The sequence below is a fragment of the Oncorhynchus kisutch genome, linkage group LG17, assembly GCF_002021735.2.
Source record: "Oncorhynchus kisutch isolate 150728-3 linkage group LG17, Okis_V2, whole genome shotgun sequence".
Taxonomy (NCBI): Eukaryota; Metazoa; Chordata; class Actinopteri; order Salmoniformes; family Salmonidae; genus Oncorhynchus; species Oncorhynchus kisutch.
In genome coordinates this window covers 76,835,300-76,852,531 of record NC_034190.2, presented here as the reverse complement: position 1 = coordinate 76,852,531, position 17,232 = coordinate 76,835,300, and positions in this window count along the sequence as shown.

The window sequence follows — 17,232 nt, the reverse complement described above, 5'->3', positions numbered from 1 at the left end:
GATGACAGGGAAGGGTCAATAGTCTCAGGGGAGACTGGCCTACTGTCGTCTCCCTTCCTCAACCCGCTGTACACTCAAACTCTGTACACCCAAACTCTATACACCCAAACTCTATACACCCAAACTCTGTACACCCAAACTCTATACACCCAAACTCTATACACCCAAACTCTGTACACCCAAACTCTGTACACCCAAACTCTATACACCCAAACTCTGTACACCCAAACTCTATACACCCAAACTCTGTACACCCAAACTCTGTACACCCAAACTCTATACACCCAAACTCTATACACCCAAACTCGGCCCTGGTTCCCTGTGAGAGCAAGTCATTTCCCTAAACTGGATTGTTTTTACAGACTCAGCAGAAAGCTCCCTGTTTCTAGGATACATCCTGCCGTGTTAAAGAGGACAGGGCCAACAACATGTCTGGGACGCAGTCAAACAAGTTAGGAACAGACATACGCACACCCACGAACACCCACACACACAGACAGACACACACACACACACACACACACACACACAGACAGACACACACACACAATGTTGACCTGGATGAGTAATCATTGGTGTAGTCTAATCTGTTTATCTGTGCACATTATGTATATTTACCTGCATGGTCCCATTTTCAATTTCACAAAAGTCGTCTTTGGTAAATGACAATGCCAGATAAATTAATCACTGCAATCTTCACTGCAATCTAAAAATACCCATATCCATTTTTTTTGTAGCCATGGTTCCCTGTAGCCCTGGTTCCCTGTAGCCCTGGTTCCCTGTAGCCCTGGTTCCCTGTGACCCTGGTTCCCGGTAGCCCTGGTTCCTTGTAGCCCTGGTTCCCTGTAGCCCTGGTTCCATGTAGCCCTGGTTCCCTGTAGCCCTGGTTCCCTGTAGTCCTGCTCCTCCCTGTAGCCCTGGTTCCCTGTAGCCCTGGTTCCCTGTAGCCCTGGTTCCCTGTAGTCCTGCTCCTCCCTGTATCCCTGGTTCCCTGTAGTCCTGGTTCCCTGTAGTCCTGGTTCCCTGTAGCCCTGGTTCCCTGTAGCCCTGGTTCCCTGTGGCCCTGGTTCCCTGTAGTCCTGCTCCTCCCTGTAGCCCTGGTTCCCTGTAGTCCTGCTCCTCCCTGTGGCCCTGATCCTCCCTGTGGCCCTGGTTCCCTGTAGCCCTGGTTCCCTGTGACCCTGGTTCCCTGTGTCCCTGGTTCCCTGTAGCCCTGCTCCTCCCTGTGGGCATGGTTCCCTGTAGCCCTGGTTCCCTGTAGCCCTGGTTCCCTGTAGCCCTGGTTCCCTGTAGCCCTGGTTCCCTGTGTCCCTGGTTCCCTGTAGCCCTGCTCCTCCCTGTGGCCCTGGTTCCCTGTAGCCCTGGTTCCCTGTGGCCGTGGTTCCCTGTTGCCCTGGTTTTAAACCAATACAATACAAAAGACAACACACAGACACTCACAAACATTAACGATGTCCCACCTGCCCAGACCCACCTGTTCTCACACTGTTCTCACACTGTTCTCACACTCAGGACTACAGTTCTCACAATATTGAGGAGGGGATCATGGTAATCCTGCTATTGAGGAATGGATCACAGTAGTCCTGCTATTGAGGAGGGGATCATGGTAGTCCTGCTATTGAGGATGGGATCATGGTAGTCCTGCTATTGAGGAGTGGACTCTGGGGATGTTATGTTTAGTGAACACATTTTTCATTTTCTTGTTATAATAAGGTTGTTAGCAACATGTGAAAATCATTGTGGAAATCTGTTGCAGCTCAAGTCGACTACAAACCCACAATGCAATGCTCTATCTATGGGATGGCTGGCTAGCTAGCTGGTAAACGTAGCTACACACAACCAAAGTCGGTATCAGCATGTGAAAATGGAACGTTTCTATGTTTTGTAGTAAAAAAAAAAAAGTGTATCCAATGACATCATCATGTGCATCATGTGATTTTAATCAATTATGAGTAGGCATTGCCTACTAATTGCTGACTAATTGGTTGATGATGTAATTGGAAACACTTATCTTCCTCAATCTTTTTTTGATAATGTCCTGTAGCCCAGTCATGGTGGTAATGTCCTATAGCCCAGTCATGCTGGTAATGTCTTGTAGCCCAGTCATGGTGGTAATGTCCTATAGCCATGGTGGTAATGTCCTGTATCCCAGTCATAGTAATAATGTCCTATAGCCCAGTCATGGTGGTAATGTCCTGTAGCTTAGTAATGGTGGTAATGTCCTGTAGCCATGTTAATATTATCCTGTAGCCCAGTCATGGTGGTAATGTCCTGTAGCTTAGTAATGGTGGTAATGTCCTGTAGCCCAGTCATGGTGGTAATGTCCTGTAGCCCAGTCATGGTGGTAATGTCCTGTAGCCCAGTAATGGTGGTAATGTCTTATAGCCCAGTCATGGTGGTAATGTCCTGTAGTCATGGTGGTAATGTCCTGTAGCCCAGTCATGCTGGTAATGTCTTGTAGCCCAGTCATGGTGGTAATGTCCTGTAGCCATGGTGGTAATGTCCTGTAGCCCAGTCATGGTAGTAATGTCCTGTAGCCCAGTCATGGTGGTAATGAATAGGTCATGTCATGGCAGGAGGTGAATAGGTCATGGCAGGAGGTGAATAGGTTATTGCAGGAGGTGAATATGTCATGGCAGGAGTTAAATAGGTCATGGCAGGAGTTGAATAGGTCATGGCAGGAGTTGAATAGGTCATGGCAGGAGTTGAATAGGTCATGGCAGGAGGTAAATAGGTCATGGCAGGAGGTGAATATAGGTCATGGCAGGAGGTGAATAGGTTATGGCAGGAGTTGAATCGGTCATGGCAGGAGTTAAATTGGTCATGGCAGGAGTTGAATAGGTCATGGCAGGAGTTAAATTGGTCATGGCAGGAGTTGAATAGGTCATGGTAGAAAGTCGATAGGTCATGGAAGGAGTTGAATGGTCATGGCAGGAGTTGAATGGTCATGGCAGGAGTTGAATGGTCATGGCAGGAGTTGAATAGGTCATGGCAGGAGGTATTTAGGACATGGCAGGTAGTCGATAGGTCATGGCAGGAGTTGAATAGGTCATGGCAGGAGTTGAATAGGTCATGGCAGGAGTTGAATAGGTCATGGCAGGAGTTGAAAAGACCATGGCAGGAGGTGAATAGGTCATGGCAGGAGGTAAATAGGTCATAGCAGGAGTTGAAAAGACCATGGCAGGAGGTGAATAGGTCATGGCAGGAGGTAAATAGGTCATAGCAGGAGTTGAATAGGTCATGGCAGGAGTTGAATAGGTCATGGCAGGAGGTGAATAGGTCATGTCATGGCAGGAGGTGAATAGGTCATGGCAGGAGGTGAATAGGTCATGTCATGGCAGGAGGTGAATAGGTCATGGCAGGAGTTAAATAGGTCATGGCAGGAGTTGAATAGGTCATGGCAGGAGTTGAATAGGTCATGGCAGGAAGTCGATAGGTCATGGCAGGAGTTGAATTGTCATGGCAGGAGTTGAATAGGTCATGGCAGGAGTTAAATTGGTCATGGCAGGAGTTGAATAGGTCATGGTAGAAAGTCGATAGGTCATGGAAGGAGTTGAATGGTCATGGCAGGAGTTGAATGGTCATGGCAGGAGTTGAATGGTCATGGCAGGAGTTGAATAGGTCATGGCAGGAGGTATTTAGGACATGGCAGGTAGTCGATAGGTCATGGCAGGAGTTGAATAGGTCATGGCAGGAGTTGAATAGGTCATGGCAGGAGTTGAATAGGTCATGGCAGGAGTTGAAAAGACCATGGCAGGAGGTGAATAGGTCATGGCAGGAGGTAAATAGGTCATAGCAGGAGTTGAAAAGACCATGGCAGGAGGTGAATAGGTCATGGCAGGAGGTAAATAGGTCATAGCAGGAGTTGAATAGGTCATGGCAGGAGTTGAATAGGTCATGGCAGGAGGTGAATAGGTCATGTCATGGCAGGAGGTGAATAGGTTATGGCAGGAGTTGAATAGGTCATGGCAGGAGTTAAATAGGTCATGGCAGGAGTTGAATAGGTCATGGCAGGAGTTGAATAGGTCATGGCAGGAAGTCGATAGGTCATGGCAGGAGTTGAATTGTCATGGCAGGAGTTGAATGGTCATGGCAGGAGTTGAATAGGTCATGGCAGGAGGTAATTAGGACATGGCAGGAAGTCGATAGGTCATGGCAGGAGTTGAATAGGTCATGGCAGGAGTTGAATAGGTCATGGCAGGAGTTGAATAGGTCATGGGAGGAGTTGAATAGGTCATGGCAGGAGTTGAAAAGGTCATGGCAGGAGTTGAAAAGGCCATGGCAGGAGGTGAATAGGTCATAGCAGGAGGTGAAAAGGTTGTGGCAGGAGGTAAATAGGTCATGGCAGGAGGTGATTAGGTCATGGCAGGAGTTGAATAGGTCATGGCAGGAGGTGAATAGGTCATGGCAGGAGGTGAATAGGTCATGGCATTTGAGAAAGGTGTGTGATATATAGCTACAGTCTTTCCACTGACGTCCCTTAAAGGCCCAGTCAGTCAAAATGTAGGTTTCCTGCGTTTTATATCATATTGTATGTGAAAGTGTGGAAACATTTGATCAGTGTATTTCCTGATAGTTGCTTTATAAAAATATAATCTTAACAGGACATTCTCATCAGCAAGATTGCAAGGGCGGGAGTTTTGACATTCCATGGTGACATCATCAAATCTAATTTATTTGTCACATACGCAATAGTTAGCAGATGTTAATGCGAGTGTAGCGAAATGCTTGTGCTTCTAGTTCCGACAATGCAGTAATAACCAACGAGTAATCTAACCTAACAATTCCACAACTACTACTTTATACACACAAGGCGCTGCTGCGCCTTCTTCAGCTGCTGCTGCGCTGTCTGTGTGGGTGGACCAATTCAGTTTGTCCGTGATGTGTACGCCGAGGAACTTAAAACTTACTACCCTCTCCACTTCTGTCCTGTCGATGTGGATAGGGGGGTGCTCCCTCTGCTCTTTCCTGAAGTTCACAATCATCTCCTTTGTTTTGTTGACGTTGAGTGTGAGGTTATTTTCCTGACACCACACTCCGAGGGCCCTCAACTCCTCCCTGTAGGCCGTCTCATCGTTGTTGGTAATCAAGCCTACCACTGCAATGTCATCCGCAAACTTGATGATTGAGTTGGAGGCATGCATGGCCACGCAGTCGTGGGTGAACAGGGAGTACAGGAGAGGGCTCAGAACGTACCCTTGTGGGGCCCCAGTGTTGAGGATCAGTGGGGTGGAGATGTTGTTACCTACCCTCACCACCTAGGGGCTGCCCGTCAGGAAGTCCAGTACCCAGTTGCACAGGGCCCAGGGTCTCGAGCTTGATGACGTGTTTGGAGGGTACTATGGTGTTAAATGCTGAGCTGTAGTCGATGAACAGCATTCTCACATAGGTATTCTTCTTGTCCAGATGGGTTAGGGCAGTGTGCAGTGTGGTTGCGATTGCGTCGTCTGTGGACCTATTGGGGCGGTAAGCAAATTGGAGTGGGTCTAGGGTGTCAGGTAGGGTGGGGGTGATATGGTCCTTGACTAGTCTCTCAAAGCATTTCATGATGACAGAAGTGAGTGCTATGGGGCGGTAGTCATTTAGCTCAGTTACCTTAGCTTTCTTGTGAACAGGAACAATGGTGGCCCTCTTGAAGCAGACAGCAGACTGGGATAAGGATTGATTGAATATGTCCGTAAACACACTAGCCAGCTGGTCTGCCCATGCTCTGAGGACACGGCTGGGGTTGCCGTCTGGGCCTGCAGCCTTGCGAGGGTTAACATGTTTAAATGTTTTACTCACCTCGGCTGCAGTGAAGGAGAGTCCGCAGGTTTTGGTAGCTGGCCGTGTCAGTGGCACTGCATTGTCCTCAAAGCGAGCAATAAAGTTATTTAGTCTGTCTGGGAGCAAGACATCCTGGTCCGCGACGGGACTGGTTTTCTTTTTGTAATCCGTGATTGACTGTAGACCCTGCCACATACCTCTTGTGTCTGAGACGTTGAATTGTGACTCTACTTTGTCTCTATACTGACGCTTAGCTTGTTTGATTGCCTTGCGGAGGGAATAGCTACACTGTTTGTATTTGGTCATGTTTCTGGTTCGCGCTTTCAGTTTCGCGCGAATGCTGCCATCAATCCACTGTTTCTGGTTTGGGAATGTTTTAATCGTTGCTGTGGATATAACATCGCCGATGCACTTTTTAATGAACTCGCTCACAGAATCAGCGTATTCGCCAATGTTATTGTTGGACGCAATGCGGAACACAATCCAATCCACGTGATCGAAGCAGTCTTGAAGCGTGGAATCAGATTGGTCGGACCAGTTTTGAACAGACCTGAACGCAGGAGCTTCTTGTTTTAGTCTCTGTCTGTAGGCTGGAAGCAACAAAATGGAGTCGTGGTCAGCTTTCCCGAAAGGAGGGCGGGGGAGGGCCTTATATGCATCGCGGAAGTTAGAATAACAATGTTTCCCCTCCCCACTCAGACCTCTCCCAGACAAAATTCTCGCTTGACATTTTTTTGCGATTTTAATGGAAATCTATTACAGTAAAGTACTTCATTGTAACCCAGAAATATTTGATATTGATATAAAAACGACTGCATTGGGCCTTTAACATGTTGGGCCCAATTCTTGACTTACTCACAGTTCTGTGTTAAGATCATCAATGCTTAGGGTGTTGTAGGTATGGAAGAGAAAGCGTGGTGTATGACGGCAACATTTCAAAGATCAAGGACAACATGGGTTGGTAATCCTGTTTGATGCTGTTTTCCTATCTCGCAGGAAAGTAATTCTTCACCAGTTTCTCCACACACAGTCGTGTGGTATTCTCTCTCTCTCTCTCTCTCTCTCTCTCTCTCTCTCTCTCTCTCTCTCTCTCTCTCTCTCTCTCTCTGTCTCTGTCTCTCTCTCTGTCTCTCTCTCTGTCTCTCTCTCTGTCTCTCTCTCTCTGTCTCTCTCTCTGTCTCTCTCTCTGTCTCTCTCTCTCTCTCTCTCTCTCTGTCTCTCTGTCTCTCTCTCTGTCTCTCTGTCTCTCTGTCTCTCTCTCTGTCTCTCTGTCTCTCTGTCTCTCTGTCTCTCTGTCTCTCTCTCTGTCTCTCTCTCTCTCTCTCTCTCCTCTTCCTCCTCCTCCCTCGCTTTTTAGTCTAAAGACTTCTCAGGCATCTAATGGCAGTTTGTGGAGATGTACAGTGTGTGTGTGTGTGTGTGTGTGTGTGTGTGTGTGCATGTTTGTTTGTGAGTGTGCGCATCACCACACAACTAAAGGAATGAAGTTGGAAGATAAAAGAGGGCCCAGGCTGCAACAGAGCCGGCTGCGACAGAGCCTGGGCGCGAACCCAGAGTCTCTGGTGGCACAGCTAGCAGAGAGATTAAAGTAGATGTCACGTGTCAAAATTTTGATTGATGACCCTATGTGAACCTATGTGAACTCTATGTGAACCCTATGTAGTGATGACGTGTGCATGTCTTCTGGTCAGGCAAGCCTGGTTAGGTGGGGGCTATGGGTTGAGTAAGGGTCCATTTGACAGGCCGTTAATGATTGATGACCCAAGCCTGATTTATGACCCTATGTAATGATTTATGACCCTATGTCATGTAGAAGGGTGCATGCCCAGGGGTGTTGTTGGGGTTGAGTAAGTGACCATGTGTCAGGTCAACCTGTTACTGTTTCTCACGGTTTGGGGTGGTTAATGCCCCTTATAAAGCGCCTGAACAATACCTGTTTAAGACTGTACATGATAACCCCCCTGAATATTAAACAAAAATGACACCTATGCCAATTTTAGGGATGTTATGCTCGGCTTGTCATGAACCCAGTGACCAAAGCCTTGAAGAAGTTCTGTGTGAAGCTCCAGAATGTTTTAAAGGATTTTTGGGTACGAGTGAGGGCCACATGTCTTACATATTCCACCCGGAGGATTCTACGGTAAAGATATTCACAGACCGTGGACCCAAACCCCTTTATCCTGCAAAACCTGGGAGTTTTCCCCCGGCTCTGGGGATGAGAGAATGGCTAAACATCAGGCTGGCTCTTTGTAAAATTGAACAGGTCCTGAGTGGTACAAATGTGCCAGGATATGCGTTGGAAGAACAGGTCTGCGGCCGCAGTGATCTCAAGGCTCTAAGAATTGCTTCAATGGACTATAGCCCTGACAACAAAGTGACAATTTTAGCCTGTGACCTTTATGATAAGTATAATGCTACAAAGTCTGTCAATTCTCCTGTAGCTTCCAGAGCACGCAAACATGTAAACTTTTTTATTCCTGTGTTTAGTTTTAAATGGGTGGATTATCCAATTTTCATAACACTTATGAATAAGCTGGACATTCTCTTCCAAAATGGGGAACAGTTAAAGCGCTGGGCGAGGCTTTCCTTGAGACAGAGTCAAGACCAAAAGGCCCGACGGAGGATCTACCCCTGGAGTGAAAACTTACCAAGTGTTGATGGACCTAGCAAGAGAGCCTTGCCTTTTGAGGGCGAACTCGACACGGACAATGGCGGTTGGTTGCATAAGCTCCCAGGATCTGTAAGAAAGGCATCGTAAAATACCTTAAGAATGTAAGGATATAAAATGTATGTACTAAATATTTTGAATGAAATAAATGGTTTTAAAATCAGAATCTCACCACGTTATGAACTCTCGCGTTTGTTCACTCTTAGCGCAGTCTGTCCCTGAGAAAAAACTTGCGGAAAAAGCCATGTGCGCGCGTATGTGCGTGAGGGAGTTTTCTGTAGTGGCTGTGTGTGTGTGTGTGTGTGTGTGTGTGTGTGTTTCAAAAACAGAAAAAGGGGGGCGGGTTGTTTGTTAAAAAAATACCCTTGCAGTCGTTTGAAACCAAGGTTTACACTAGCCTGCAAAACAGATGCCTACCCCCCAACAATAATATTGTGTCTTACGACTCCTAATCTTAAAGGCCTTTCATAAAACTATTTTTTAGGTGGGCTAAAAAGTCATTCATCCCAGCGATGTCGAGACCAACCCACCCCCATGCATCTAGGTGCTAGCACCCCGGAGATTTTAGAAGATCCAAAAGGATCCTAATGTTTAGACACACCCAATACCATGTGTTTGAAATGTGTCAAATATACCATGGGCGGGGGTATAGCCCGAAAAAAACGACAAACCCCAAATGCTATGTAAAAATCATTCAGGGGTTTTTCTCTAGGTCGTAGGGTACAAAAGCGCTAGAAACCATGGGCAATGTTAGCAGCGTTTTAGTTCCGATGCAAACAGCACCTCCAGAAACTCCAAGAATCGTTATCGGACTGAAGCGTTAAAAAAGATAATCGGGGAAAACAGTCTAATGGATCTATCGCAAGGTGAGTTCTTGAAATAAATCTTTATTAGATTTGGTTGTTGTGGGGAATTGTTTGAAAAGCGTGGGATGTTATAGAAATATTAAACAATCATTAGGATCAGTATGCTTACCGTATAACAAGGCAATATTAGCTAAAGTGATTATAGCTTTAATATTGTCGAATGTTTTATAGATTCTGAAGCATTCACGCAGATACTCCGAGGTATAACTGAGCTCGAACCATCCAATGGGGCTCCGGAACAAAGTGCAGACAAACAAACGCCTACCCTGAATTGTAAACGTAAGTAAGCTCCAAGAATTCCATACATAAAAATATTTATACCTTAAAAACAAAAAGTGTGGGCATCTTATATTAAAAGTTATTTTATATGTTTACAGAGGACCTAAAGCCTAGAAGGTTAAACGAGGCCCTATGGAGCCTGAACGGTTTCTGCGAAGCATATGACTACGAGACAATTCTGCCCTACTCCCAGGATGTATTTACACAAAAGCAGCGAACAGAGACTTTAAACGGCAGGTCAACTCCCCTTGGCCAGGACAACGTTGTCCCCCATATTTCTAAACACCAAAGGATAATTAGTGCTCAGATCCACAGTTCCGCTTCACCCGAACAATTCTACTTGGCCGATATTCACGAGACGTCGTTCCAAGGACAAGGTATGAATCAATTATATATTATTATTTATATATATTATTATTTTAATATTTATATATTTTTTTTATGCCGGAATATGTTAAAACAAGGCCTAATGCTGTTTTTTTTTTTTTTTTTTTTTTTTTTTTCAGGCTCACCATCTACCGAACCTGCAGATGCTGTAATACAGGTTGAACAAAGACATCAGCCCCTGGTTTCAGAGCTTCTTCAGAACAGCCCTCGTCAAAAAAGCCGAGGTATTTAATTAATGTATTGTTAATATATAGGCTTATATCTGAAATGTATTTGGCATTTTTAACATATTTTAGGGTTAATAACCTATTTTTGTATGTATTATTTTTATTTCAGACTCCTCACCGGCTTATAAAGACAACGCACAAACATCGGAGGATGCCCAGACAAGCATCCCCGAGGAGGCTCCAAAGACACCAGTCAAGAAAACAGCGAAACCTGATGATTTCAAAGATTTAAATGACATTTCTGAGGTAGGCGATTTGATGTTCTGTGAAGCTGCCAACCTTCTTGAATCGGCCAATTCTGTGGGGGAAACAGCAGATTCTGAAATAGACCAAGAACGTTTTTTCAAAGCGTTTACCCTGGGTTTAAAATCACGAAAGGCTCTACTCCAGAGGCGCATGTGTATTCTACTCGAGCATCAATACAATCAGGATGTGTCATTCTGGCGTAGCGAGCTACCCCGTATGTTAAAAAACATTAGGGCTAAAACAAGCAAATACCGCCGTTAAAAAACACACATGTAAACACACACACACACACATCCTTAATTAGACAGATGGCGCCCCCTATAGACCAAAGTGAGACAATTGAAACCCTCTTAGCCATGATCCCTACAGAGCTCCAAGATATAGTTAACCATATGAATGATTCGGGGGTAATTGACATAATGACAATAGATGAAAATCTATTATCACAGATTCCCTCCGAACTCATAGACATTATTACACGTATGAATGAGTCAGGGCCTTCCGAGGAAAACATGTTAACACAGATTCCCGAAACCATCATATCTCTAATTACCCAGCTTAACGCGAGCCCTAGGTTTAATTCGGCCCCACAGACACCTCTAAGACAGCCTTTAACAACATTGTCCGAAGAGTCTGAAAGTCAATATGATGTTTTTGAACAGTTGGACAAATGTCTAGCAAATCTGGAGGGGGGCGGTCTTGAGATCAGTGTACAGAACGAGAGCGCTAGGTTTAATTCGGCACCCCAGACACCTATAAATCAGCCTTTAACACCAATGTCCGAAGAGTCTGAAACCCAATACGATGTTTTTGAACAGTTGGACAATTGCCTAGCAAATCTGGAGGGGGGAGGTCTTGATCGAAGTGTACATGTTTTGCGTCGAAATAAATTCAGCAATATTGAGGTTCGCCAGTTTTTCAATTTCGCATGGGGGGGTCAGATTCGGGATATTGCTGGATAGACTTAAAAAACAAATGCAGGGTCCTGAAGATATCAGACAAACAGCGGAAAATGATTTGGATACGGCCATGAAGGATGTTTTGAACCGAAAAGGATTGAACCCCTATGATAAGATTCAAAAATACACAAACCTAATGCAAAGGTATTTGACTCGGGTAAAGCAAGGGGAGAGAGAGACTAACCATTTAACCCTTTCCCTACCGGACCCTTTAACAGATGTCGAACCTAACGATAGCCATGCCCCTGTAAGGCCTGTACCGTCGATCTTACCTAGTGGAGATAATATGTCGGGTGAAGCTCAAATGCCATTTGAAGATAAAGTTATGCATGACCTACTGACACATGTGCCTTTACGTAACAGGAAGAATGTTAAATACATTATGAACAAGATAAAAGACTCAAAGGGGATAGCTGCTTGGAACGACTCTGGAGAGTTTATCCTTCAGGGCTCTGTGGTTAGGGGGTCCCATATGCAGGACTTGCTTAAAAGTACCACGGCTGCCCACAAGGTTGCTGATGACCGAAGGCCTCCCGGCTGGCGTCAGTTTCTTAAGGCCCTGGCAATCCTCAACATCCCCCTCTCCGGTGTACCCAACCATAAGCTTCGTCAACAGATTCAAGCTTTAAAACAAAAGCCTTCAACGAGATACAGCACCCCTAAAGATGCCCCAACGACACCGTCCCCCTATGAAAGCGATGATGCTAACTCATTTACTCCCATGAACGTCTCAGGACCTTTTCCTAAACCCGATCTCTCGGCGTGGTTAGACTTTTGAAAATGACTTTTGAATGACTATGATTAAATTCAATAAATTTTTTATTTGAAAAATAAGCAAGTTAACATTTGTGGCATTCTTGAAACATATGACGTGAGCATACGCCTTGATTACGCGTTCTTAAAGGACACACATTTGAACACTTTTGATATTTTCTAACAAAACAAGATACAAGGTTATCATTACTTCTTAAATCATCCTTATAAAGAGACATAACATCTTCAAAAGAAACTCCCCGGGCTCTTTGGCACAGGTAAAATACACAGTGGTGACCGCATGTAGTGGAAAGGTTATCTTGCACTTGTTTGATGTTGTAGTAGATCTTTGTACCGTTTAGGGTCAAAAAATCTTTAATAGATTTAGGGAAATGTGAAAAACCGGGGGGAAAGCCATAGGAATCAAAAAAAGTTGAGATTTTTCGTCCACCTTCCTGTTCTAATGTCATAGCTAGCCAATGTTCACCAGGCATGTGTTTAGGATGGGTATTGACAATAAACATTGCAGGCCTCTCAGGCCATATCTCAATAGGTAATTCATCACAAGCCAACACTCCACAAAATTGTTTTCCAATCAAGCGGCTCATGAGCCCGTCCAACTCTTGGGTATTCATGTCTTTGTTCAAAGGTCCTTAATAATAATCCACTAAGACCTGTCTTCGGGCATTCACTTCCAAGATTGAATCAGAGCATGCGTAAACAATCATGCTAACTGTACAGGCTAAAGGTGTACGGAAACGCATTTCCAGCCTGAGGTTACCTTGGGACACCACAGACAGATTTCCTGAGGTGTCATCATCAGGTGATAAATTGAAAGCATACAATGTGTAACCCTCTGCAAAATCATTTCTGTCAATAGGTAAAGAGAGATCTTTTAGATGTCGCCCTGTAGCCAGGAATAGATTGTAAAATTCTCGCACAGATATGTTGTTATTAAATTGTGGTTGGAAAGCCTTCGCCGGAACCTGACGTCCGTCCTGACAGAGCGCTACATACTCTGCATTGAAGTGCTGAAAATTAAAGTTTTTTTTATCTAAACTGCCCGTATTAGAGGCGTGATCAACCAGACCTATAACCACATATCTAGGTAAAGGGCCTAGAAATAGGTTTTCTTGACTGCAGATTCTACTGCCCACAGGTATGCTAAAGGTTTTCATGGTAATTCTTTGGAGAGGGTAAAGGGCATTTCCTTTCATCAAAGCATGTGAGTGACCCAGGCGCACGGCCGGAGATACAGATACTTTTTTAATAAAAAGGGTTGCCCCCAACACTTTCAAACTAAAATCCCCGTCTTGGGGAGACATCAGGCAAAAATCATCCTTGGCCCTGGTTAATTTTAATCTTAAATCAACCGAATTTAAGAGTAACCGTTCTTGAAAGAAAATGTCAGAGTGTATAGGGCCTAGCAAATGAAACTCTCGAGATTCGGCGCAGTAGCGAGCTCGTGCCGCTAGTCCTTTGTTTGCACCGGTGGAAGGGTCTGTCGATTCCATAGAGGCTCCTGCAGTATCCTTGCTAAACAGCCCGGCGCTAAATTGGGTTTTGAGAGTGTCTTCGGAGTAGTTTAGTAAACACTCCATGATGGCTCTATAAGGGTATGTAGCGCTGCTTTGACTGATTAGGCGTTCACCCAAAGTCACATCAACTTGGGAGAAAATGGTGGCCAAGGGGTAATTAATGAGACTCACTTTGGCATCGTCTGCAATATTAGACCCATCTCTTTTGGTCACTTTTAGACGTAAATGCACCAAGGTGTTGTTGAGGTCCAGATAGTTGTCACCATGGCCTGGTATGAAAAATTCGATAGGCCCGTTATCGGTAATAGCAGAGAGAGGGGCTATCTCCACATAACTGGATCTATCTATTGAATGCTGCGTTAACGGTGCCGTGAAAAGATCAAGTTCTGTCTTTATAGCTTCAGAGGACATTCGATGTAAAAGAGCCATGTCACTTATTCTTTTAGAAAATACTTCCTAGTATTCTTTTAGCCTGTTTTGGTACAGACCTCCTCACTTTACCCCGTCTTTGACTTACTGAGGTTCTTTTAACAGTTAACCGCCGCTTTTTAGGTGCCGGCCTACGCCTTAAACCAGGGGGTCTCTTTTTTGGCCTTCGAGACAATATCATAAGCCCCGAGCCTTCTTGATGCTCCACCTCTGGTGACGCCCTTCGGGTCATAGCATTGGCTACAACCTCACTTACTATATTTTTAGCCGCTGATTTTAAATGTGGTTTGGCTATGCTGAAGCCTCTCTTCATAAACGGTAAAACCATCCTGAAGAGGTTACGGAATATACCTCCTATCCCCGAACCATACATTGTCGGCGCTCCATGATATCCTGGTAGTCCATTACCCACTTGATCCACATAGTATGAAACATAACGGTTAGGGTCGAGCTGATGGTGCTCCATAACACTTTTATTTGTATTATGTTTATAAATATAATACAGCTATTATATATGTAGAGAGGTTTTGGTGGGTCTAAAGTGGAGTTTTACAATCGTTTTACCATAAGTAAATTCAATGTTTTCGTTCTGATCCGTTTTAAGCTCAACCAGAATGTTTTCAATATAGTTCTTGCTGACATGTACGTAGTGCGGCTTGTCATAATTGACAGTGACGATGTCCCCATCCTTGCCGTCTATATGAACTGTTCGCAGGAGGGGCACACAGCTGTCTCCGACCCTTTGATAGGTTATGATGTCGGTATAGACAAATATGTTGTAAAAGCCTGCATGTATATCCGCAGGGAATGGGAATAATTTATCGTTCACATACGTCCATTTATTGGGACCCATCCCCAACATGTAGGATAAATTACCGCTGGTCTTTATACCTCCGTTAGCAGGCCCTGAGATTTGTATCCTTTTATGGATTGGATTGTAGAATAGGAATATTTCCATCTTGTTCAGGGTTAGGTGTTCATTCAACTCTGAGACGATCCTGTCGACGGTTCTATAGAAACCTTTTTTAAGCTTAATAAGTATCGCAGGTTCCGAGAACCTTTTGCAATAAAAATCACGGTCCTTAGCTTTGATATTATACCAACTATGGGGGTATGTAATCTCGCTGAGACCTACTTCCCAAGCCTCTGATAACTCTATAGGCTTTGGAAAATTGGTTGTATACTTCGAACTCTGATTATTACGATATATCTGTGCCGACGCATTACTGGGGAGAGTCAGGTAGAAGCCGCTGTGTTCCATGATGCCCAACTGTGTACACGCGAATGATGCGCTAGTTATCATGACTAGGGGTTTAAATTAAGCCCCGTTGCCTCCACCACATCCTGCTCCAATACCCAACTGTTGAACTTTTGAGGCCAGTTTTTCCAGCGGACCAGTAACCATTTTTTACCCTTTTCTCTCTTCTGATCTAGAATCTCCTCCACGTGAAAGACTTTGTCTTTACCCAACTGGACCTTCTGTAATTCCTTCTCATAAAAAGATCCCTCTATAAGATCCCCGTCATAATCTTTTAATTTGTAGACCGGCGGAATGCGTGGCAGACATTCGGTAACGGTAAACAACTCCGAGCTAAAGCCTTGTTCGTATTTTTTGTCGAAAACACCCCTCAACTTTGATATACGCACCAAGTCACCCACTAGGAATTTAAAAGTCATTTTTTTCTTACGGCGAAGTGGGAACAAACCATACATATTTTTAAAGACTTGAAAAGAGTTTTCCGAAGAGACCTCCGAGGGCTTCATACGTATAGTCTTATGGTAGCTGTGGTTGTACCCGTTTACTAAATCCTGAACTATGTCTGTATATCGGTTGGTGTTGTGAGCTGTAAAATAGCGCCACATCCGCTCTTTCAAAGTCCTATTAAAGCGTTCCACAACCGAAGCTTTCAAATCAGAGCCTGTAGCAAAATGTACTATATTATACTTATTCATTAGCTTCTGAAATGTTTTATTAAAAAATTCTTTTCCGCCATCCGTCTGCACTTTCTTGGGTGCGCCTCCTGCCTTCAAGATCGATTCAAAGGCCCTGGTCACCTCTGCCCCGCTCTTATTTTTTAACACCCTTACATAGGCTAATTTAGAGAAAATATCTATAACCGTTAGCATGTAGCGATTTCCATCATTTTTATCGGCAAGGGACTGCATGTCACATAGATCCGCCTGAAATTGGGATAATGGATGCGTAGAAAAAACTCTATTTCTTGGAAAATGTTTTCTTACAGGTTTATGTAGAGTGTAGGCATCTTGCTCTGATAACCATTCATTCACTTTAGCATCGCTTAACAGACTACCTGTTTCTTCGACTATAGCTCTCTGTAAACGCTCTTTACCCCCATAAGACCCGGGGTTAGAGGGATTATAATATATGTTTTTCAACAGCTGCTCAGCCATCCTTCTTGCCTCTCTGAGGTACAATAACTGTAATGAGCCACTTTCATATAACGACAACATTTCAGTTTGTGAATTTTTATTTTAAGAATGCAACAATTATTACGTATACAGACAATTCATGATTTGTTGCAAGATACAAGTCCCCGTTTTCTCAACAATCACAGCATGCAACACCCTGTATATATTGTTTAGATTTACAGGTTTGTTTCGCTGAATTTTTAAAACACACACGTCTGATATATAAGTATATAAACAACAAATATGATACACATTCACATTAAAGGGTGGTTCAAACAAATAATGTAAAATCTTAGCCAAAGTTATTTCTAGTTCTTCAGAATCCTCAACAAGCCTTGATACCATATGTGACCATTGTAAACTCTCGCCCGTATGTCGGACATGTTTCATGATTTGCTCCATTTTTAACACACGCTCTACAATAACCCCTGTATTGTGGGTTGTGTAGAACTTTACATTGTTCACTTTATTTTCAATAATCTGATGCATAACATTTGTAAGGTCTCTCAAAAGAAAAAATGTATTTATTCGCTCAAACATCGTAGACACATAGTTACCCATAGCTCTAAATAAACAAAATGTCACTCGGTCTCTTGGGATTTATTGAGCCAGAAAAGCATCACATCCGCCACCACAGCTTCCCTGTATTTGTTGTCGTCCACCAGGGTGTGTCGGATTTCTTTG